We start from the raw sequence: 23,770 nt of genomic DNA on the forward strand, positions 1-23,770 counted from the left end.
AGCTGAATCTTATAAATATACATTTTTTGCAACCTTACTATATTAACGAAATTAAATCATTACTGAACAATGGCTTTTCAAAATGTAGCAGCTGAGATTGATTCCTGGGACGTGACCTGAGTAAATGTGCTGCAAGCCGATCTCTGTATGACAGATGTGAATTTTTAAAATATTGTTTTATTTTCATTTGTAAATACAGATCAATTTTCTTTAATCGGGAACCTACAATGACATAAACCAGGACTAACTCCATTGAAATCAATAGCTTTACTTAAATGTAATACTGTTTTGAGAGCAGGAGGAGGCATATGATACACTTTAAAAATCAAATATATGAAAACAAATGGACAGATTTGACTTAGACTGATTTGCTTTACAAACCTTGCTACAAAAAGCAATATGCAAAGTGCTTTAAATGCTCATTTCCTTGTTTTTGACTGACATTACTAATTTGTTATTGTTGTCAGATTAATGTTTTTTTTTTCCATTTTCTTCGTTGTTGTACTTGGTCTTGATCCCATTCTCTTATTCTATCCATTTTTCAGGCACACTGTAGAAAAATATTATGAGCTTAACTTGTTTAGCTATCCAGGGGGGGTGAAACCTTGAAGACAACAAAGCAGAATTAATTTGCCTTTTCCAGCCAAGAGTGTAGATCATCCTCCAGGGTTAAAAGGAGAGATGCTGACCAGCCATGCTGCTAGTTTAAATCCAGAGAAGCTGCTTTGATTGCTGTAAAGACACTCTGTATTTATGCTGGTATAAATACAGTTAGAATTTAAGCATAAGTTGAAGAATTGAGCAGGTAATGGAAGTTTTGCTCTGTGGTACCTTTCAACACTCACAAAAAAGGTAGTAATTTTAACAATGACTCATCTTAAATAAAAATTACAGGTATTATACACACATATATGTATATGTGTGTGATATATATATATACACGTATATGTCTTACAGGAGGTGCAACAAGGAAATTACTGAAACAGGATCAAACATCTTGGAGAGGTTAGGACAGTCCTGAAGTAGAGTCCTATGGAAATCTTTGAAATGTCCTGGATTCTTTAAAATTAAGAAGTAGTTTAGGAAGTACAGAAAAATGTAACAATTGTTTCTAAATGGTCTTTTCCTTTTTGCAGTCACTGATTTGTTTCTTTTCTGACTGATCTGGAAATGTAAATTACTTAGAATATTTTCTTACTTTCATCAAAACTTCAGAAAGGCCCCACAGTAAATGTGGAATACACAAACATCAATTGCCGATGTCGTATGCATACTGACCTGTTTTACATTTGTCTTTGCAACTCCTTTGTAGGGACCCTCTGTGTGAAATTTTGATTGCTGGTTGGAACAAAACCACCTAAAACTCCATGTATCTCTGCTACTTAATATTAATAGATTGTGGAAGATGTTACCGTAAATGTTCTTTTGCTTAATTGGAATATTTCAGATTATTTTTGTTTCTGCTTTTTTATTGCACATTACATAACAAGGGTTTTTGATTGTTACTTGTTTTTTTTTTTTTAAGACCAGGATCTTTTGATTGCTGTGATTATCTGGGAGGTCAGGTTTTTGTTACTGTTGTATCATCTGAGTTTTACATTTTTTCTGGGATATTTTAAAGGGTAGAATTATGTTAGCTTGTGCAATATAAGCATGAATTTCAGTGACTTCCCAAATATTTATTTAAACCTTTTTTGCAGTTTTCTGTCTACTTGCTGTTGTTTCTTTTCCATCACAGGAGAAACATTCCTCCTTAAATTGTAGTATGAATGTAAATATTTGTGGTATGATTTTTTTCTCATAGTCTTTAATACAGGCCTGATTTGAAGAGAGCTGGTATTTGGGATGGAAGAGATCTTTTCTGCCTTTATAGTTGTTTAGATCTGCAAGAGGAGGAGATGATATGTTTTGCAGCTTGCAGGAAATATTTACATCTCAGAATTTTACCAAAATCATGACTGGCAGGGAAGATCAGGAGGCTCACAGGGGGGAATAAGAGAATAACAATAGGAAAATATGAATAAATATTTTTGGGTTACTCTAAATTTGTGGTACAGGATAGAAGATGGAACCTAAAGTATTAAAGAATAAAGAGATGTTTAAAATCGTTTGGTTATATGTTTGAAAGAGAAGCGAAAGACATGAAAGTGTTTTGGGTTTTTTCCTGCAAGTAATGGTACTATTGGGGAACTGAAATATTACAGTAATCCAGCAATGCAGAGGCCCCATAACATGCAGCGTGCGATGAGATGCGCCTCTCATATTCCTCAAAGGGCTGGTCCTGCTTCAAATTCTTTTCTTCACTTTGTGTCTTAATAGAGTTAAAAGGCAACTATTTATTTCTTACAGAGTCTGTACACACTCGGGCACGCAGCTTACAAATCTCAAGTGCTTGAACTGTGTACAGCTGCCCTCAGGCTGTGTCTACATTAGCGTTTTAGTTCAGGTCAGGGGTGTGCTTTTGAAACAAATCTCCCACTCAACCCCACTCCCACTCTTACTGCATCTTGATTCACATCACGGAGCAATCTGGGAGCACACGAACTGGATTGCTTTCCGCTGAAAGTAAAGGCAAAGTGCCCCAGAAGCACACGCGATGAGTTGCAGGCACTAAGGGACATCCAGTCTGTAGGACTAGGGTTAGCCCAAAGTAAAACCTATGGAACACATATAATGCGGATGCCAGGCAATCAGCACTGTTTCAGCCTACAGAGTGTGTCTACAGAGCCACACTCTTTGTTAATATTCACATAGACATAGTTAAAGAGACTGAAATTCAACCCTTACCTGGAGATAATTCCCAAAGTATCTCAGCAATTTCTTCAGGACTGCAGCTCAAGGCCCCGAGCCGGAGTGCTGAAATGATTCACTGCACCTGACTCTATATAATCATGGCACTAGTGATCATCTATTCTTTTTTTTTCTTTTTTTTTTTTAGTTTTTTCCCCTCCATCTTCTGCTGGCATGCCTATGGAGGTGATGCGCAGCCTAGTGCAGATTTTTGCTCTATGCCTTCCCTGCAGCTGCCAAGCCTCTGTGCAGCAGAACCACTGCAGCTCTGCCACGTTTCGGGCTCTCTGGGCTGCCTCTGTCCTTGCTGTGGAATTCACAGCACCTTCCCAGACCACGGACATAAGGCTGAACAGACCTTTCAGTGCCTCTTCATGGCAACTCTTGAGTTTTTAGTTTCAGAATGGTGCAAAAATATCTAAGCAATCATGAAGTGAAAAATTTGTGTGGGGAGGGAGGGAAATCGGCAGGAATGGAACAAGTCTGACCTTCCTTCATAAAATACTGCCCTCCCTATCTTCTAACTTATTTTCTTGTTTCCTACCAGAAGAAAAAAAGATTATGGGGCAGTGTACAGTCTGGATTTTAGGTAACCACTGAACAACCAGATATGCAGGAAAGCCTAAGTAACTGATTTTTCTTTTTTAATTATTTCATTTTCTATATACCTGTGAAGACTTCATTTTCGTTGGATTTTTCAGCATTGAGGACAAAACTGTGTCTATGGTATGGATTGATATTATTTTTCTTCATGGAGTAAAGCTTTTTTCTTTGAAAGGTTAAAGTACTGTGTAGTTCTTTAGAAAATATAACACTAGCAGAATATTGCCTTGCTGATAGAATATTTGTTGTTAGTACGGGGAACTACTACCTTTCCAGTTTTTATTATTTAGGCATTTATATTGCAGTACTCCCAGTAATTACAAATTGTTATTGCTTTTGAACCCTGAAAATTCATGCCGTGTATTGAGTTATTTTTAAGTAAGTTTACTGCACTTCTGGGAAGAAAATTAGTTCTTCTAGAAGTCATGATCAACCCTGTTCCAATAGTAACGGTGTTCCTGAAGATCTGTGGGGCTTAATGCTTTTAGCCTTTGGTAACTACCAGGAAGCTTTCTTACCTTTTCCCCAACTCAAAACTCCAGTGGGACTAAAAAGAGGCAAGAAAAGTGATTCACTGGCCTAGCAAAAATGGATAAAGAAATCATTTGCTGGAATAGTATCAGTGTGTGTGATTGATTGTGAAGGGTCTGGAGAGCAAGCTTTATGAGGAGCAGCTGAGGGAACTGGGACTGTTTAGTCTGGAGAAGAGGAGGCTGAGGGGAGACCTCATCGCGCTCTACAACTACCTGAAAGGAGGTTGTAGCGAGGTGGGTGTTGGTCTCTTCTACCAAGTAACTGGCGATAGGACGAGAGGAAACGGCCTCAAGTTGCACCAAGGGAGGTTTACATTGGACATTAGGAGAAATTTCTATACTGAAGGAGTGGTCAGGCCTCGGAACAGGCTGCCCAGGGAAGTGGTTGAGTCACCATCCCTGGAAGTATTTAAAAGACGTGTAGATGAGGCGCTTAGGGACATGGTTTAGTGGGCATGGTGGTGTTGGGTTGATGGTTGGACTCGATGATCTTAGAGGTCTTTTCCAACCTTAATGATTCTATGATTCTATGATTGAAAACATCAGGGGGAGACCTGCTGGTGATCAGCACTTACTTCACCACCAGATGCTACTGAACTGACCAGCAACTGCAAGAGAGACCAACTAGCAGAGGCAGGGCATTGTCCTGCCAGCAGGAAAAGCAGTCAGCGTGGCAGGTAGGCAAAATTGCAGAGGTTGAACTTAGGTTATCATAAGAGTAGATAGACAACATATTCGTATAAGGCTTCAATTGGATGTATCTCAGATTATATTTATGTTGCTTTATCCTGAAGCCTGAAGGAGCCGATACTGAAGAATCAGAAAACTGGAGAGAGTGTATTTTTGATAAGCAGGATATAGGAACTGACATACTATGCTGCTCAGTGATCTGCTTGGTGTCATGTTCTATCTCTGGGAATAAGCTTGGGAGGTGAAATGAATGCTACACCAGACAGTTAGAAAATTGTTTGCTAGTTTGCAAAGTTTCTTCTTAACTCATATTGGGCAGCAGTCAATTTATCATGCTTATGATTCAAGAAAATACTTTTCCATATACTTTTCTATTAGTATAATTTCATACGTGAAGGGGTATCTTATTGTTAGAGATAAATTTCATTTTCAAAGGCACTTTGAATGGTACTCAAAATCCTAATTTTCTCTAAATGTGTGGCAAAACCACCAAAATTTCATCAAAATTTGGTTCTTGCTATGTTTCATGCATTAGTTCTCTTGGTTCTTTGTAGTAATTAAGATACGATTTCTGTTCCTATAGTTCTTACTGAATTTTTTGTAGAGCTGCTACAGGATTTTTTTTCTGATATCTAGTGGCAAATTGTTGGATGAAAGTGGAGACTAGGGTAGACTATAATTTTGAATATATTGAAATACTAGTGGAGGGATTTGCTGCTTATATGCCCCTTGCACATGCAGTTTTGGGGCTGTATTAATGGCTACTGACTGATGAAGGCATTTAAGTGCAGTTTCTTGCATGACAGAGCAGGATTTTTTTTGTGTATTGTACACATAAATGAGAAGAACTTCTGTACATCTGCTATAGTACAAGAGTTTCTCTGCAGCTGCGACAGATTACAACGTAGGCTTTTACCTATGATTCTTGGCAAAGAGGACTCGTGCAACAAATCCTCATGCATTAAGCTTTCACTGTTAGCAGTTTCTCATAGACACAGTTTCACGTTACTGTTTACCTACTTTAACACTAAAGGACATTGGTACACAGCACGCTTTGCTGTGATGCAGTCAGGGTTGTGCTAAACAGAAGATTTCCGATTCACGCCCACCAGTGGCAAAGGTGACAATTTAAAATATCTTTTAGGATATAGCTATTATTTTCCCTTTATTGTTCACCACTTCCTAGCTGTTCCTCTTTCCCTCTCCTCAAGCTCTCTACCAAACTAACCTCTGCTGATATGTTTGACTGTGGATCTTTGATATAATAATATGCTGTACTAAAAAGTACCATTTTCTGAAAGGGGAAATGAAAGGTGGGTATCCATGACAGCAGACCTGCAACTGAAAAGTATATAGAAGTGTATAGAAGTTGGGATAAGAATAAGCTGTGTGCCCGTGAAACAGAAGAGGGTAACTGCAGAGGTAGCTTGACTTTTTATTTATTGTTTGCGTTGGTTTGATTCCGGCTTGCTGTACAGAACAGAACACTTTACTGTGAAGAACTTATATGTATAAATCCACAGAAAAATCAAAGTCTTTCATTAAAATGGTGTTACCTTTGGGCTTGGTAAAATCAAATATAGAGTTCCATCTGTCTGGTTTAAATGAAAAATAAAAAATATTTGTCTGCTTTAAACACGCAATTTTCAGTTTTGCTGAATTCTTAATTTGTCTTATGAAGAGAGATAAGATAAATTATATAATTTACTTTATCTGTGATTTACCTTTACTTATTCATTATGTCTTTTTAGCCTCTTCCTTTAGTCAGGCTTTTCCCCTAAACAAATAAATCTTAGCCTTTGTAATCTCTATACCTGTACTCCTTCCTTTTCATCTCTTTCTCAACAATGTCTTTATTTTAGATTGTGGTTGGTCCCAGAGGAGTGTTTTCACTGATCTGTGCATATCAAGAGGGTTTTTCCTCCCCTTCAGTGGTCATACTGAGTTTTTAATTCTAGACGAAGTATTTCATATGGTTCTTCCCAGTGTGCATCTATTAGGCTTGGCAGTGCTGGATTCCATCTGCCATTGTTTCCCCTTTCACTGAGCTCTTTTGAGCGACCCAAAAGCTCCTTGGCCTGCGTTGGCCTTGATTAATCTAAGACTTGTTGTGTCACTTGTAAACATTTCCATCTTATTGTTAGTCCCATTTCCAGATGATTAATAAATAGATTAAACACTCTTATCCCTATTAAAGAACTTGGGGGCACCCTGCTGTTAACCTCTAGCCACATGGAGCAGTGACCATTAATAAATGTATTCTGCTTTTGTATTCTGCTTTTTGTAGTTGGTTTCTAATCAGTGACAATGCTTTACTTCTCACCCTGTGATTACTTAGTTTCTCTAATAGCCTTTTGTGGGAAGCGTTCTCAAAGGCTCCTTGAAAGTCCAGAAAACTTGTATCAGCCAGTTCTCTCTTATCTGCTATTTATTAACATGCCAAAAGAGTTCTAATAGGTTAAGGAGACGTACAAGACATTAAGGCTTCTAACTTTAATCCAGATATTTAACACTTTTATTTTTAACTGGTACCTCCGCTAGTGTATTTATTACTGCAGTAATATGTGTGTGGAGCTATTTTAATTCTTCCTCGGTTTCTCTCAGTAGTTACATGAAGATGACTGCTCTCCTGCGTGGTTCAGGTTCAGTATACAAACTGATTTCAGCGTGAGACTCATAATTGTGGATTTTTTTTGGTTAGTCTTAAATTGCTTTGGGACCCTTGAATAAGCAGCATCCCATTCTTGGGATACATTGATCTTTTATTTATTGATTTGTTCCAGCCATTCCTCTTATGATATCTGAATCGTCAAAAACTCCTTATCTTTGCTTGAAAAGGCTGGTATATCCTCAGTGCTCTCTGAGACAAAAAGTGATGTAAAAAATAATTTGCTTTCTTTTCTATGTTCTTATTTTGTCCAGTTTCTCCTTTAACTTCTTGGGAGGGTAATCATGATGTCTCTTGCAAGAGCCATATTTTTTATACCTAGTTACTCCATATATTCTCATCCCACTTCCCTATGTGCCTGTCACCGTTTATGCGTCTTGAAGACAATAAGTGTTCTGTGCCACTGGCAAATCCACAAATAGCTTACATGTTGGAGTCCCAAAAGTAACCAGGATATTTCTTGTTCAAAGATCTGATTGGGTTGAGGTTTAATTTATGTATTTATGTATGTATTTATTTTTTTATTTTAACTCTCTTCCTCTTGGAAGGGAGAGTAACATGTTTTTAGGGTGCAGAAGTGCAGCCATGTGTGCTGGGTCATGCAACAGCATCATAACTTGAAAGGAAATAACATAGTAAACTTATATTCTGATGAGAAATCCAGGACGAAAGAGAATCCTGGAAATTTTTACTGAGGTACTGTTTCCAAGTAGCCTTTTTTCCAAGTCTCTTCCTGCCTGGATGTGTTGCAGCACCTATGCACACACATACCTCATTTTCTGAGGTGCTGCTTTTTTAAAACCACTGTAATATGCATGGTTTCTGCACCTATTCCTTCAGAGAAACAAACAGCATTTTTTTTTTTAAACCCTCCCCCCCCCAAAAAAAACAGACTGGGGGATGCCATTCTCCGCCATTTATGTAATTGCCTAGTAGCTGGAGAACTCAGTTAAGATGTAGGGGATTTGCTGTGGTGTATGTTCAGTGTGCTCCACAGCTTGAAGATATTCAAAGTCACTTGAACATAGTGAAGCAGTAGGAATAGCGCCAAGTGGTAGTCGATGGGTTTTGGATGAGAATTATTTAGCGATAAGTTGGTCTGTCTTCAATTTTTTTTTTGTTTTTTTTCCTCCATATTTCCAAATTTGCAGTTAGGTTTTGCTGGGAACTATTTTTAATGTGACTATTTTAGTACTAGTTATAATTCTCAAAGTATTTTCATAGAAAATCTCCAATCACATCTATCGAATTATTTTTGATCACATATGTCTCAGATAGCTCTTTCACCTCATACAAAACTCTTCTGCTGCTGCTGCACAAGACCCCTCATCCTCTGAGTAAAGAAAGGTGCTCTTACGCTACAAGAAGTGTGAAGTAACTACTCAAACTCTCCTAGCTATCCCGTTAAAGATTTTAGGCTTTGGACAGAGCGATAGTGGAACGGCTAGCCTGTTTGAAGTAATTCTCATCTGAGTGTACCTACCTTAAGATATGCACTCCAGGGATAGTTTTAAACCATTAAAGGTTACAAGGTTTGAAACTTTACCAAAGTTATTTATATGCAGCAAAAGACCCAGAGGAACTTTTGCCTCGGTAATAGCTTCTTCTGGGTCTTCCAGCATACACAAGGGCCTATTACAAACATCAGAATATGCTCAGTAGGTACAGGGTACCTCTCATTTCCCTCTAGGGATGTTTTACAGCAGTGGAAATATTATCCCTTCTCTATTCTACTCTCAGAAGCGTCGAAGTAGGAAGTACTTAGGAGGATACTCTCAGGAAAGAGTGTCCAAGGGAAATTAAGAGAAATGACCTGGCTTTTAGAGGCGCTAAGCACTCGTATCCTGAGTTAGGATACAAATTAGGATCTAATTTCTATCACGTGAAAAAAGTTAAGACAGGAAGAAGTGCTTTTTAATGCACACAAGACAGATCAGTGTGCTTGGTAGGAAATAATGTAGTCCTTTTTGAATACAGATGACTAAAATGAAGCAGAATATGAAATATTTATTTGGAATTTTTGATGTTTGTCATTGATAATTCTGGATATTTCTGTAAGATCTTCTTACTGCCACGATAAAGTAGTCTATACTAGCATTAAGGTGATTTTTGTTGAGGGGCTTGGGTTTTTTTTTAATGTACAACACAAATAGATGATGAAGACAGCCTGCAGGAAAATCATTGTCTTTACTACAAGTGGCTAATCTAAAGATGTTGTTGATACTCTAAACTTAACATTCACAGCCAGGTGCAATGCTTACCTCTCTTTATGTGAGAAAGAACATGCTGTGTATAGACTGGCAGGAGATGTGGTCTCTAGATGGAAGAGAAAACCAGACAGTGTGGTGTGCAGATCCCTTTAACATGAACCTGAGCTGCTTGGCTGACTCAGTAGCAGGAATTTCGTGCTTGTAAACAACTCACTTCAAGTTGACATCATATCAGGTTTTGCATTCTGTTTGGATGTGATCAGTCGTACACGCAGGGGCTAGGGTTTTTGTGATAAAGTATTTCTGCTTTCTGTTTAGCTAGCAAAAGTCAACCGATGGGCAGCTGCAAGATATTATAATAAAAAGTTTATGTTATTCAATTTGCTTTCCTCGTTCAGCGACATATTAAAATAAGTTCTTGCACTCACTGTGTAAAATAGTAACAATAGAAACTGTTTGGAGAAATCCTTCCTTACACATTACTTTTCAAAGACCTACTGAAGGTCAAAAGCTTTATCACACAGTTTTCCTTCTCATGAACAAGTTCTATATTGTTTTCTTCCTTTCTGCAATGAGAAAAATATCTACTTACCATCTACCTAGTGGTAATGAAAACTCTCTTACCCAAACATCTTCCAAGAGACTATCACAGACAAGGTGAGCCCAAATGTTTTGAGGTAATATTTTAGTCAACAGAAACTTCTCTTCTAAAATGCACCCACAAAGGCTGTGTTCTTCTTTGTCTTCTTCTAACAGTCACCACCATGAGAAGAATGATCGCTTGCCAGGTGAGATCCTCTGGAGCACACTACAGGGCGTACATTTATCGCTGCATGCATCACTCCTCAGGAAAGCAGTCAAATGGCTTAAAATAATCCCTTGTGGTTTCCCACTATGAAAACTGATATATTTTGCTCTGTCCAGCCTGGCTGTAAGATGTTTCCATGTACAAGATGTTCCTGTTTGCTGGCAGTCACTAGCAGTTGAAGCAGTTCCTCGAGATCACTGGCAACAAGAATAAAATAGCAGCAACTCATAGTTTTGCTGGTGGCTGGCACTAAGATCAAGCTCCAAAAGACAGCATTTTGAATGAGTGTTGGAGAAAAGGCTTAACTCACTTTTTGAGCAGAATAACTGCTTTCTGTACATAGTACCTACTTTACGAAGCTCTTTTCCACTAAATCAACACAATTAGCATTAAAAGCTTAAGATAAGCTCCCTGTGTCCAGAAGAGAAATCAGTTAGGTCTCCCTAGGGAATGGCTGTTTTGGAAAAACCTTTTTACTAGAGGGTTTGTTGGGGTATTTTTTACGAACAGAAGATGATATGTTTTCATGCATCTTTTAACTTCTAAAATGCATAAACTGCACTGCACTTGAGGACATTAAAACTGTATCTGGATTGAACATCTGCATAAAAAGTCAGAATTCAATGCACATTAAAATCACAATGTTATGAAGCTCTCAAAGGTTTCTAAACTGAAAACTTGACAGGCCATTACGGTAAATTTGGCCTGACTACAATTTGATGCTTTCTGTCTGTAATATCTGTAATATTCTATTTGTGTAATGGAGCTTCCAAGAAAATCTTAAATAAAAACCTGGATAGCTTTACTAAATAAAAAAAGTTATGCACATTATATTGTGAAGCCTGTCTTCTGTCTTTTTAATTCTGGGATCAAATATGGGATCCCAGAATGGGATATCTGCGTGATCAAGTGTGTTTATTTTGGGCTTTATGAAAGTTAGTGAGAGTCTATTAATTTTGTAGGTTTCCATTAACCCGCAGGGAATTATTTCTCAGGCCAATTTTCTCCAAAGAGGCAAAATAGTTTGCTTACAGAGAAACATTATCTTTATTTTTGAGGGACCAATTGCATGCTGACAGGAAAAGTTAAAAGCATCTTCTCAAAGATTAAATATTCTATGTTATAGTGAGGAGTTTTACCTGGAAATGAATGATGTTCTCTGTCTCTAATTTGTATTTAAGGCTACTATACGCTTCAGGCAGGTAATTGGCTTTACTCAATTAACAAAAACATAAAATGACCTATGTTTTCTTAACGTAACAGAGAAATAGGGCAGTGCCCTTTTGAAAGGTCTGAGTGCTCTAAAACATAAGAATACAAGTGTTGTCAATTAAATCACTTTTGAATTCCACTTATGAACAGGATTTACAAGCAAATAATGTGTTCCTTCAATAGTTAGCACTTCAACCTATGAGATGCTGATCACTTGTAGAGTAATTAGATTTGCTAAGATGAAAGTGGGTTGAAGTACTAGCCTTTGATAAGAGATTTCTAGGTTACCTTTTTTCCCATGCTGAATTTTTTTATGAAAAGGGATTTTTCCAAGCTACCTTCACAATTGTATTCCAGCTATGTATTGATCTGGGAGCTGAAGATGAGCTAGTATGTTAGAAGTGATATTTAGCTTGGAGGTGTTTTCCCTGCCTCAAAAAAAAAAAAAAAAAGAAGAGAAGAGAAGAAAAGCATCACCAGGCATGCCTGAATTATATTTGTCTCACTGTCAGAGAGCTAAATCATGACCTCTGTGTAAAGTCTGAATAAACAAGCTTTAAGAGGGGTTTTTCCAGGTTTTGAAGGGATTGAAAAAAATCTCCTTATGGGCAGCAGAGCGCTTGGGATATAATTCATCTCAGCAACTTTTACTGTCCAAACAATAAGTGTCTAGTTAAGCAAGTTAACTTGGCTCCCTACATAGTTAATGGAGAGAAAATGGTTTCCTCTCTTCTCTAAATAGGCATTTAAAATAGATGGGTTGAATTACCCTCTGGAGTTTCTGCACTCTCTCCATTAATTAGAGAGAGATTCATCAGCTCTAACTTTATTGTTTAAAAGTTAGATTTCAAAGTCTTGGTTAAACTCAGTATATCAAATGGGGAAAAATAACATTTCCAAAGGGTCATCCATCTTCCTCTAGCATAGGCATTTGTGACAGGACAAATGAATCCATGAAGGGAACCTAGGGTGACAGACATCTAAAAAAGATGACAGGTTAGACTAGATCACTAAAATAAAATGAGATTGATTTCTCTCTGGTTACTTGGACAGCAAGTTAGCCACAATAACTGCAGATCGGGTGCTTCTGCTCTCCGAGGAATGTAGGGCCATGAATCCATTATGTTATAGATGTGCTGCTGATCTCCCATTGCCTTTTCTTCTGACTTTGTGTGTTATGAGCAAAGCTATATGGTACTTCAAAATATGTTTGAGAAGTGAAGTGCCTCTGCAGGGTGTCTCTGCATCAGAGCCTTCTGCACAGTGGAGGCTCTTGAGTGCTGTGCCTCTGGAAGCTTTCCACGGACATTCTGCAGGATTAGATGTCTAAAGGAGGTGGGGCTGTTGTTTGCAACAAGACTTGGTAAAAGAAAATACTACATTTCCTAAGTGCCGAGGGATGTAGCTTCCAATTATTTTCCATGTAAAAGCAAGGATCTAATGAACTGGATCGCTCGCTCAAGATGTACATGTTTCCTCTTATTAGCAAATGATGTTGTTCTGCATAATATTCTTTGTACTTCTCTACCATCCAGTGATTTCCTTGTAACCCACACTTAAAAACAAGCTTATCGTTAGCAGCACTCTGGATTTCAGTATTACTTTTTTTGGGGGAAAATCCTCAACCATTTGCTATCAATGAGTCATTGCTGCCTGGTCTGACTGCAAACCTATTTCTCTAGGCTTTGGTTTCATGAGTAAATTACTGCAGTCTCAAGTAGAATGCAGATGTGCGGGGTGCCAGCTACTATACTGTAATTGCCGGTGCGCATGTGCTCGAATTCCGACAGTTCAGAGACTTATTCTACCCACGTTGTCAGTATTGTTAAGCAAACATATGGAGATACTGGAAGATATATTAAGAGGTGATTTTTTCCCCCTCTCTTCCCTCCCCCCCTCCATCTTTCATCCAGGGTCACACACAGAAAAGTGTGGGGCACAAAAAGACAAAAAACCCACTTCTCTAACTGTCTCCAGTCAATTGTTCTTAGAAGAGGGGGAGTTTAGAAGTTGAATAGTAACACTGGAATGGGGAAACCCAAATACAAGGTAGACCTGTAATGGTGAACTTAAGGTCTTCCATCTACCTACCCTTTTTCACCAAGGCAACTGTAATAAGGAGTTTATTCTTAAAAGTAATCCTGGTGATCATAATAGCATATTTTATCAGCTTTATTCCATAGCTTTATTCAGTTCAGGACTTGATCTTTTTATTTTCAGCCTCCATACATCTCCTTCGATGAACGTATCATCATCCCTCTTGAGACTCTTCTAGTTGAAGCCCAAAATAAGGAAGGAACAGAGACCAGCAGTTTAGCTATCCCTCTGAATTAAAAATTAGTATGCTTCTCAAAAGCACAAGGTGAGCCAAAATATCTAAAGATTGTGAAAATTTGCTAAAGTTACATGATTTTTATTTACCTGGTTGTTTTTGCTTTAGAAAGGTTATATTTTCTTGTGTTCCTCAGAAAGCATGAGGATGAGTATTTGCCTCTTTCTGGTGTGAAAATTATCTCCAAATTACCTCTAAAGAACACAACTTCAGGACATGACACTTCCAGAAAGAAAAATGCAATGTTAAGAGTTAGCCTTAATTCAATGTGCTTGATACTACTAAGCATTAATCTTTTTTAGGGAATCTTCAATGAAGCATGTGCATATTAGATTTCCTCCCTTTGCTTGTACCCTGGTTGCTAAGGAGAGGGAATGATAAACATAACATACATGCCTGATTAGCACCACAAATGTAGGCAGCAGGGAGATCAGGCTGAGAACTTTGCAGAGCTCTCTGAGAGGCAGGAGAATTTCTTCTTTATTATACTGAAGTGACAAGAGATTTCAAGTTCTAAACATCACAGATGGGATATTTATAAATAAGATTTCTCCAAGTGGTTTCTGTGTTTCTTTGACAATATTTGTCTATTTTTCATCCTTTTCCTAATGATCCAATATTCTACCTATAGCCAGCTCTGTGGCTTACTATTTGGGCTATCTGACTTTTGCCTGAATGACAATCTGTCCCTGATCATCTCTTGTCCCATCAAATGGATGTGAAACTTCAGCATATGGTGGGGGAAACTACAAGGCATAATTAGGCATAATTGTGGCACAATGCGGAATTACAGTAGAGGTCACTGGAAAAGTGGTCACTGTTGCTACATACTCTAGGTGAAAAATAATAAGGAACGAAAAGAATTGACATACTAGAAGAGGAAAAAAAGGAGTAATGATTTTAAAAAAGTATACTGAGACATAGCATGTAGTGTAGGTTTACAGGGGTGGTATTGCAGTGCTTAGGAAACAGGTAATGAACCTAGGGAGAGGTTTATGTCCATGTTGACACATCTGTATACGTTTATTCCAGTGGCTTTGCTATTGCCCTTCTGGGCACATCTTTGTCATAGGCAGGTGTGATGGAGATGGAGGATGGAGAAAAGGGAAAAGGAAGAAGGAAATCTGGGAGAAATGTAAGGAAGTCTTTATCTGTTGCCAGGCTGAAAGAAATTGAACGCAGCCTTCACATCTCCCAGAGGCAATTTGAAAGTCAGGGGTGAGTTTTATACTATCTATAGTAATTTTATCCAGATCAAGCAAATTTCACAATAAACTAGGTGAACCTCTGTCTAAATAAAGCTAATGAAATACTTGAAACAACACAATGTTGTGGTTATATGATTTTTAGAAGGGGAAGAAGCAACATAAATATAACAGTAGCTGAAAAATAGTAGATTGCATTATGAAACTTTCAGAGCGACACTATACAGTTGTTTGAAATAATTAATGACAACAGCATTGAGTGTTGTAGTGTTGTAGAGAGCACAAAGAATGGACTTCATATTTTAAAGAGAAGCTGGAGTGAGTCTTGAATAGAAAAATCAAGTGATGTCAGAACTGAAGAAAAGCTTAAATGTTATATCCTTAAGTCTCAAAGTTTACATGTTATCCTTTCATTTATATACTGAGCTCTGAGCAGAAACACGACCTCTGTTGAGTTCAGAGGAGAAAGATTGTTAGCCGTGGGAATTTTTTTCTGATTCTGGGAAAATATTGCAGAATGTAGACTGTTCAGAAATGTTATGTTCCAAGCGAGTTTTCTTTGTAAGAATTAAATAAATAAATTGAAGAGATCTCCATAGTCTGGTTTTGAAGATAAGCTTGAATCTGAACCAGCCATAAACAAATGTTGCTATTTGAAGTCTGTGAACACAGCGTATGAAATGATTAACTTGCATTACAAGAACGTTTATGGCTTCTTGTTCAGTAACTCTGAAATCTAACAATGCATGTTCCAATAGTTTAACACTGATCATTTGTAAGAGGCAGTTTAGTATCTTGGTCAAAAATAATATTAAAAACCCCTTAAGCTGACCTCTCAGATGCAAGTAAGCACCTGAAATTGAGTTGTCTTATCTCCAGTTTGCTGTCTTCTCAAAAGCAGACGGTCAGCTACTGTTCACTAAACATGATAGGGAAACAGGGCAGAAATTGCTACGATATTACTCCATTTTTGAACTCCCGTGGTCCCTTTGCTATCAATCAACGATGCTACATCACTAGACAGGTGGACTGACACAGGGCAGATTTAAGGCCTGCAGGTTTCAATTCTAGTTCTGAGATGTTATTTCCCAATTTTAGCTTTGATTTCTCTTGTGCCAAGAACAGGAGATGCACGTATTTTGTGAATGGAACAGATTAGAAAAGAACATGCCAGCCCACTATATCAGTCACAATAAAAAAATCAATACACTCTAGAAAGTCTATACTTTATTTTGACTGTCTGTAAATCCAAGTAATACATGACTGCAGTATAAAAAGCCAAAAGCAATGTCAGATTTTATAATTCAATTTCAGGCAAACAAAAAAAAAGCCTGCTTCAGAACGTATTTGGAGCTATAGCAGAAACAGCAGTTATGGCACAGAATCACCCTAAGAATGCGACATAAGCCCATGGGATTTGTCAAGGAATTTAGCTTCTAGTTTCCATGAGGTACAACACAGTAACAAACTTGAATATATTGATACTCCTAATCTATAGAAAGAACGTTTTTATGGGTTAGTCACTACCTTCAAAAAGACTTAACCATATTGTGACAGTCTAGGAAATATGTATGTGGACAACTGGATGTATTCTGCTAAATCACTAATATCCTGAGTATAGAATCATAGAATCATTAAGGTTGGAAAAGACCTCTAAGATCATCAAGTCCAACCATCAACTCAACACCACCATGCCCACTACACCATGTCCCTAAGCGCCTCATCTACACATCTTTTAAATACTTCCAGGGATGGTGACTCAACCACTTCCCTGGGCAGCCTGTTCCAAGGCCTGACCACTCCTTTAGTATAGAAATTTCTCCTAATGACCAATCTAAACCTCCCTTGGCGCAACTTGAGGCCATTTCCTCTTGTCCTATCACTAGTTACTTGGGAGAAGAGACCAACACCCACCTCGCTACAACCTCCTTTCAGGTAGTTGTAGAGCGCGATGAGGTCTTCCCTCAGCCTCCTCTTCTCCAGGCTAAACAACCCCAGTTCCCTCAGCTGCTCCTCATAAGACTTGTGCTCCAGACCCTTCACCAGCTTCGTTGCCCTCCTCTGGACACGCTCCAGCACCTCCATGTCCTTCTTGTAGTGAGGGGCCCAAAACTGAACACAGTATTCGAGGTGCGGCCTCACCAGTGCCGAGTACAGGGGCACGATCACCTCCCTGCTCCTGCTCGGCACACTATTTCTGATACAGAAATATATGTGTATATATATGTATATATGGGAGTCAGTCTCTGCTATCAGGATGGTATCTTAGAATCATAGAATCATAGAATAGTTTGGGTCGGAAGGGACCTTTAAAGGTCATCTAGTCCAACCCCACCCGCCGTGGGCAGGGACATCTTCATCTTATCTCTCAGAAGACACTGGAGAGTCTTTAAAACCTGGATTGATCCCATTGACATAAAAGCATATCAGGCTACCAGGATGGCAGCATCCTACATGAAGCAATTTTTTTCCTTCTCATCTATAGGCAATATAGTCTTTAGCATGGAAAACAGAGGTAGATAATAGTGCATGGTCTTAAAAACAAAATTCCTCCTCCTTCTCTCCACTCCCCAAGAACAAAAAGAGAGAAAAGGTGTGAAGAAGAGTAACTTAGAGAAGAGAAATTTAAAGTTCTCTTCAAAAGGGCAAGGAAAGCATATGCAAGGGCATCGTGATTGTATAGTAGAGACATAAGGTTAAATTAAAGACACTGTTAGATGTGGAGAAAGGAAGAGAGACTTCATGATTCAGAAGGAAAGCCATATCTAGAAAAAAGGACATCCTAAAATGCTCAGATATCTATGAATTATAGTAAAGCTAAGGTAGGAAAACAGAGGTTTAGATATTTAGAATTTATCAAATTGGGTAGACTGTATTAGTTTAAATGGACAACGTGTGACTTTGTGTCTGTTTGCTTTCTTTATTGCCTGTTCTTGAAGAAGGACGTGGTAAACCCACAGGTTTGAACTCTGGGAAAGGACAAACTAAAGCTACCATAGAAGTGGCAGTGGATGATGCTGGTCAGGGAAATTGCGTGGTCTCATTGCTGGGAAAGGATTTCCTTGTTTCCAGGAAATCTTCCAGGGAAACCATGTTAACCAAGGGAAGCTTAAGAAGAGATGGACCTATACTAGAGTAAAATATATCAACCTGATAAATGTTCAGCTGGAGAGATCTACTAGAGCCGTGATATGTGTTTAATTTTATTCACAGTGAGTACTTCCTGGAAAGACAAACCAAGACAGTGCATATGTCTTTGTGAGACAGAATCCTGAATTTAAAGTATCACTGAGCTAGAACCTTGAAAGCATCTCTGCCCATCAGATGTCAGTAAAATACTCATGTCTGTCAGCATCTTCTTGATTTACAGCTTCAAATATGTTCACTGCTCTAGAGAGAACCTAATGGTGGCAATGGGGTGCTCTGTTGGTAGAAATGATGTGAATGTCCGATCCCCAATACCATTTATCAGATAAATCTGATCATCAAAACGGGCCATCAAAATGGTGCAGATCATGTTAGTCACATCCACCTGAGAGTGCTATCAGTTAACACGTCTGTCTGTACATACATACATGTCCTTAATAATTTTAAATTCTTGAGAAAATGTTTGAGAAAATGCTTGAAAAAATAGCTGGTGTACAGATGTAGCTTTAGAGAGCAGTGAAGGACAAGTGAGTTTCATATCTGAGTAGTTCAGGTTATTGCCAGAGCGTGGAAATTTAGTTCATATAAGCCAATGAAGCTTTTGTCAATGTGGCGTTCCAACTAGCTATTCACAGGTGGCCTGCTATTGTAACTGCACTCAAAATAGCATTGGCTTTTTTTAAGCCATAATGATAATTGAAAGTTTGGCACTCAAATACTTCAGCTTGCCTGGTGGAGTTAGTTAAAGGAAGCACAGTACACTGATCCTCTGGCAATTGCACGGGAGCAGCTTTTGTGGCTGAGGGTACGCTTGAAAAAGGAAAGCTATACATAGCATAAGCGTGTATCAATTGGAATATCACTTTTCTTACCGCGTATGACAATTGCAGCTGAGATTAGCTGGAGTGCTTATGCTAGCAGAATATCGCTAGGAACATTCCTTAGCAAGGTCTCTGGCGCAGCTGAGGTAATACAACACAGACTGTTGACTCTAAGAATCTGTCTGTCTTCTTAGGATGTTGTCTTGTTGAGGCTAGGTAAGAGGAATCACATCGAGTTGCTTGTGTGAAGCTGAGATATTGAAGTTCGCTTGGTTTAAAAAGCTGGTTGTGTCATATAGCTCGGGGAATGTAATAGTTTGTGTCTTTTATCAGCTACTTACAATGTTCTAGAACATTGTTTTTATATTTCATTGGATGAACTTTAACAGCATTTAGATAGGAATACATTAGAAAGATAGAATTTAATTTGAAATGGGATTTTTCTTGATTAAAATCAATAGGAATATTAGGGTTTATATCTTTGGGAGAAAAAACTGGGCCACAGAAAGACCTTTTTTTCCCCCGAAAATGTGAGACACCACTTTTTGGCAACTGTAGCCTAGCCATTCATCTTAGAAAGATTTTTCTAAAATAACTTAAAACATTTTATTAGAAAGAGAATAGACTTCCAGATCTGACTCTACACAGCTGAACCTTGTCTAATAATTTGTTTCAGTTTATAGGTGGATAGATATTTTTACCAAATTAGATTGTGTTAGTTTTGTGAACTGACTTTGAATTAGTGCAAATGAGCACATAATAATCAGGGCAGTGAGAATTCATGCTGTTGGAAAATGGGTTAGCTAGTGCTACAAATCTGCTTCCCAGGAAAATGTCCAAGTGGAACCTTCAAAAGCTCTTATTTTTGCTTGTCTTTAATCAGGAGATGGAATAAACTTAAAGTGTGAATCAAACAATTTGTAGGTTAGTGAAAAATGTGAACAAATCTGTATCTGGGAGCCAAAGTTAGTGGCTGAAACCTGAAAGATCATTTGAAATGAGATCATTCTGGCTTCACTTTGAGCTTTGTCTTTTGAGTATAGTTCACAGAGACAAACAAGTATTTTTTTTCCCAAAACCTTGCTACGAAATATTTACCTGGGCAGAAGGAGAGGGCCATGTGGATTTTGATCAAGAATGATTCAAATAAACCGGAATTAGAAAATGTTTGGTTAATTGTACTGGGTGAGGCAAAAACATAACTTGAGACTTTGAAGAAAGTGGGACACCTGGTGCAACTTCTGTTAAAAGGTGTTGGATTCTTCTGTCCTGTACATATGTGTAATTCAGGTCTAACAGTTGAAATCACTGATGTTATGCTAGGCTAAAATTTAAGGAAATTTGAGAATTAGAGGAAAGGAAACTTGAGAATTAGCCGGAAATAAAATAAGAAGAGTTTGACTATAAATTCAGAGGAAGCTGTAAAAGAGGACAAATCCGCATCCTGTGTTTTTATCAGGGACATGTAAGAATCAGAACAGAGGGAACAGAAAATGAGCATCTAAATAATTTATCTTTAAAAATGCTAAAAATATCTTTTCTTCAAAAATGGTTCTCCGCTACAATATCCTGCATAAGTCTACATTTCCAAAGCAGTAAGTGTGGCTTTGAGAAACTTTGTGGGGTTCCCCCCCCGCCCCCGTTGTACTCTTAAGAAGAAATTTGTTTTTTAAAGGTTGAGCTCCTCTTCTGTAACCAACATGAAGTCCTCTGTAAGCATGGGATTTTGTTCAAATAGAGAAAATTTCATGCTTTGTTGAAAAATACTTTAGCTTCATTGTAGCTACTCTATACTTACCCATCAATTTTATGGTACTTGGATAAATTTCTGCTCTCAAGAGATTGACCAAAAAGAAGGCTGAACTTGGTCTTTTCTGTATTCTGTATAGAAAAAAAAAAAATCTAAATAACATTATCAGTCCTTTTCTATGAATATTCTTACCAGCAGCTTCTCTTGACTATTTAGATTGCTCTGGAAAAAAGAATAATCTAGATGTCTTTTTTGAGTCTTTAGAGATTTTGTATCGCTTAATTTATCTCTCTAGTAGTCCAAAGGAATGGAAATTGAATTTGAGAATTCAGCCTCAGGCTCTTCCGGATGTATCAGCTTTTTCCTATTCGCTCATTCCAGCACCCATGAGTCAGGGCACCAAATGTTCCCAGTGAGGCTGCCTAGCTGAAGTTGCAAGCAGTTAGTCACAGATGAAGGAGGCACGGATGAGTATCTATGTGGCATCAGTAAAAATACCATGGAGATATCTCTTTCAGCTGAGTAACACCTGGCTGAGATATTTACAGGCATAAGCAGCCTTATTGTGTGTGAAAATGGGAAGGAACTTTCCCACCATGAGGCATTGGGGGAGAGGGCAATGTCAAGATAGCAAGGATGATCTGTATGCAGAAGCTAGACTGAAGTAAATGAAGAGTGGAAAGAAATATTAAACTACTTGTATTCTTTGAAAGTATATTCATTCTACTGTCAAATTATAAGCAGTTGTTAGATTTCTTTAAATCAAAGTATGATTCATGTAATTATTGTATTATGATTATCTTTATTAAAGGACTCAACATTTTGTAAAGGTTTCTGACAAATAAAAGGGAAACTAAACATGAAAAAATAATTTTGAAGGTAACTGCTACGTTCAATATTTAAATGAATTCAGTCATTGTCTGGCATTCTTTCTCTCAAGATTATGTCTGAATGGAAGATTACGCATTCCGACTTTTTCAATTTCATTGAAACTTTTTCTAAACATAATCTGTAGTACAGAATCCATCAAGACCCAAGATACAAGACTCATAGACAGGAAGAATTTGCTACAAAAAACCAAAATCTGACCTATTCTAATTATTGAGATAATTAGAATATTCTTGCAGTGGTTTTATTTGTTCTGTTGATTGATTTTTACTTACTTCAATTTCTTTCATGGAAACGTCTAAAATATTTGGTTTTGTCAGCTTTAAAAAATCCACTTACTACACGTAATTTAACATTTAAAACCATATGTAATAAACATTTGTTGAATATGTATATAAATGATGTTCAAGCCAACAAAAGAAATGAAGCAGAGAAAGAAAGGAGAGCTATCATTTTTTAGATGAGTGAATAGTAGAGCTCGTATCATTAAGTATGCACAGGTAGTCCATGTTACGACTGCTTTGGCAGAGAATTAAGAAATGGAGAAATGTTGTTGTTTAGGAAGATTAATTGGCAATATCACATTTATAACTTGTTTTAAACCCAGCTGTGCCTCCTGAGTAATGTCAGTATTTTACATTTCTGAACCGGTCTGTAAACCAGAGTTTTACTTATTACTGGGAGTGTTCAGGACGTAACTATATTTTTCTCTCTATTTGGCTCAAGAGTGGCTTTTTTCAGGGTAGTTAAGAAGGCTGAAGCCCCTACTCCGTGTGAGTACTGCCTACTCCATCACGTGCTTTCCCTCATCATGGGATGCAATTACACTTACTAAGTCTGTACAAACTGCATTCCTCCTCCATGTACCATTCAGTTGAAGAATGTGTCCACCCTGTTCCACGTTTTATATTGGAAGAAAATAAAATGTCAAAGGGTCAGATTCTGCATTATAACCTATAGTGATAGAGGTTTACTTGGTGAAGACCCAGAAAGCAGAGGCAACACTAGTAGCTCTCATCCCTAAACCTGAAAATAGTTACAAAGGCTCTGTATAGCAAATCAAACAGCCAAAACTAAGGATGGAGTTAACCATGTTGGTTAGCATTAGCTAACCAGGTTGTGGTTTACAGCAGCCACAGTGCTGAATTCTGGTGTGTTGAAGTCTGACAACAGGAAAGTTTGACTGAGGTATGGCTGAAACTCTTTCTCTTTGGCATGTCGGGGCTGTCCATTGTCTGTGGAAATGGAATTCTAAACCCAAAAGTCATGCCCTGAGTTTTATGGCATATGACCTCTTTTCTTCAGCAGTGAGACTGCTCTTCATTCAGGAAGTAGAGGTTCTAGGCTTACTTCACCCTGAGTGATCTTCTCCTACAACTTAATTACCAAGGTAAGGATTTCTATAGATGAATATTTCTTAGCCCCTCTGTTAGTTCTAGACTATAATGCAAGCAGAAATGCAAAATTCCTGGACCCACATAAGCCAAGAGATGCTTTACCCTGAAGCCTGCATTTTTCAGTTTTGATTTGGATTTCCTTCCGGACCTTCTCCTTTTGGTCTCATGGGGTTTCCATTTTTGACTATACTGTGTTCTGTAGCATACTACTTGGCACTGTCCTGGAAAATAACGGCCATAAGTTCAACGCCCTCAAAATTCTATGAGGTTAGGCACCAGTCTCCATTTTCTCATCAAATCCTATCACCAGAAGGCTGTCCTGTAGTAAAGGGGTAGTAGGACCGTGGTATCTTTCAACCGAGCTCAGTGCAATCTTACTGATTTATTTTAGTATAAGCTAACCTAGCAAAACAAGTTGTTTAGGGTACTTGGGTGGATGCCTGCTTTCAGGAAGATGGGAACTTTATTAAGTTTACGTAATAGCACAACTTTAGCCAAGTGGAGAAGTTTTCCAGAAAACTGCAGGTTTTGAATCTCTTGCAAACCTAAGTAGGCATTCTTGAATTATTTTTATGAATACAAACTTGAGTTGCATAAAATTTTTAGCCTGGATTAGCCTTTCCCCTGAGAGGTGTTTGGGAGTGGTTAAAGACAATGGTTACATAAATGACTGTAAAGTTCTGTCAGATAAAAACTTGAATCCAGTTTAAAACATG

General features: G+C 38.0%; 1 protein-coding gene across 1 annotated transcript in view; it reads left to right on the top strand.

Annotated features, from left to right (window-relative positions):
* Positions 1 to 23,770, top strand: part of NALF1 (NALCN channel auxiliary factor 1) — a 490,322-nt gene that overhangs the window by 11,935 nt on the left and 454,617 nt on the right. The gene's annotated exons all lie outside the window — the stretch shown is intronic.

This window comes from Calonectris borealis, chromosome 1 (assembly GCF_964195595.1).
Source record: "Calonectris borealis chromosome 1, bCalBor7.hap1.2, whole genome shotgun sequence".
In the NCBI taxonomy this organism is placed as follows: domain Eukaryota; kingdom Metazoa; phylum Chordata; class Aves; order Procellariiformes; family Procellariidae; genus Calonectris; species Calonectris borealis.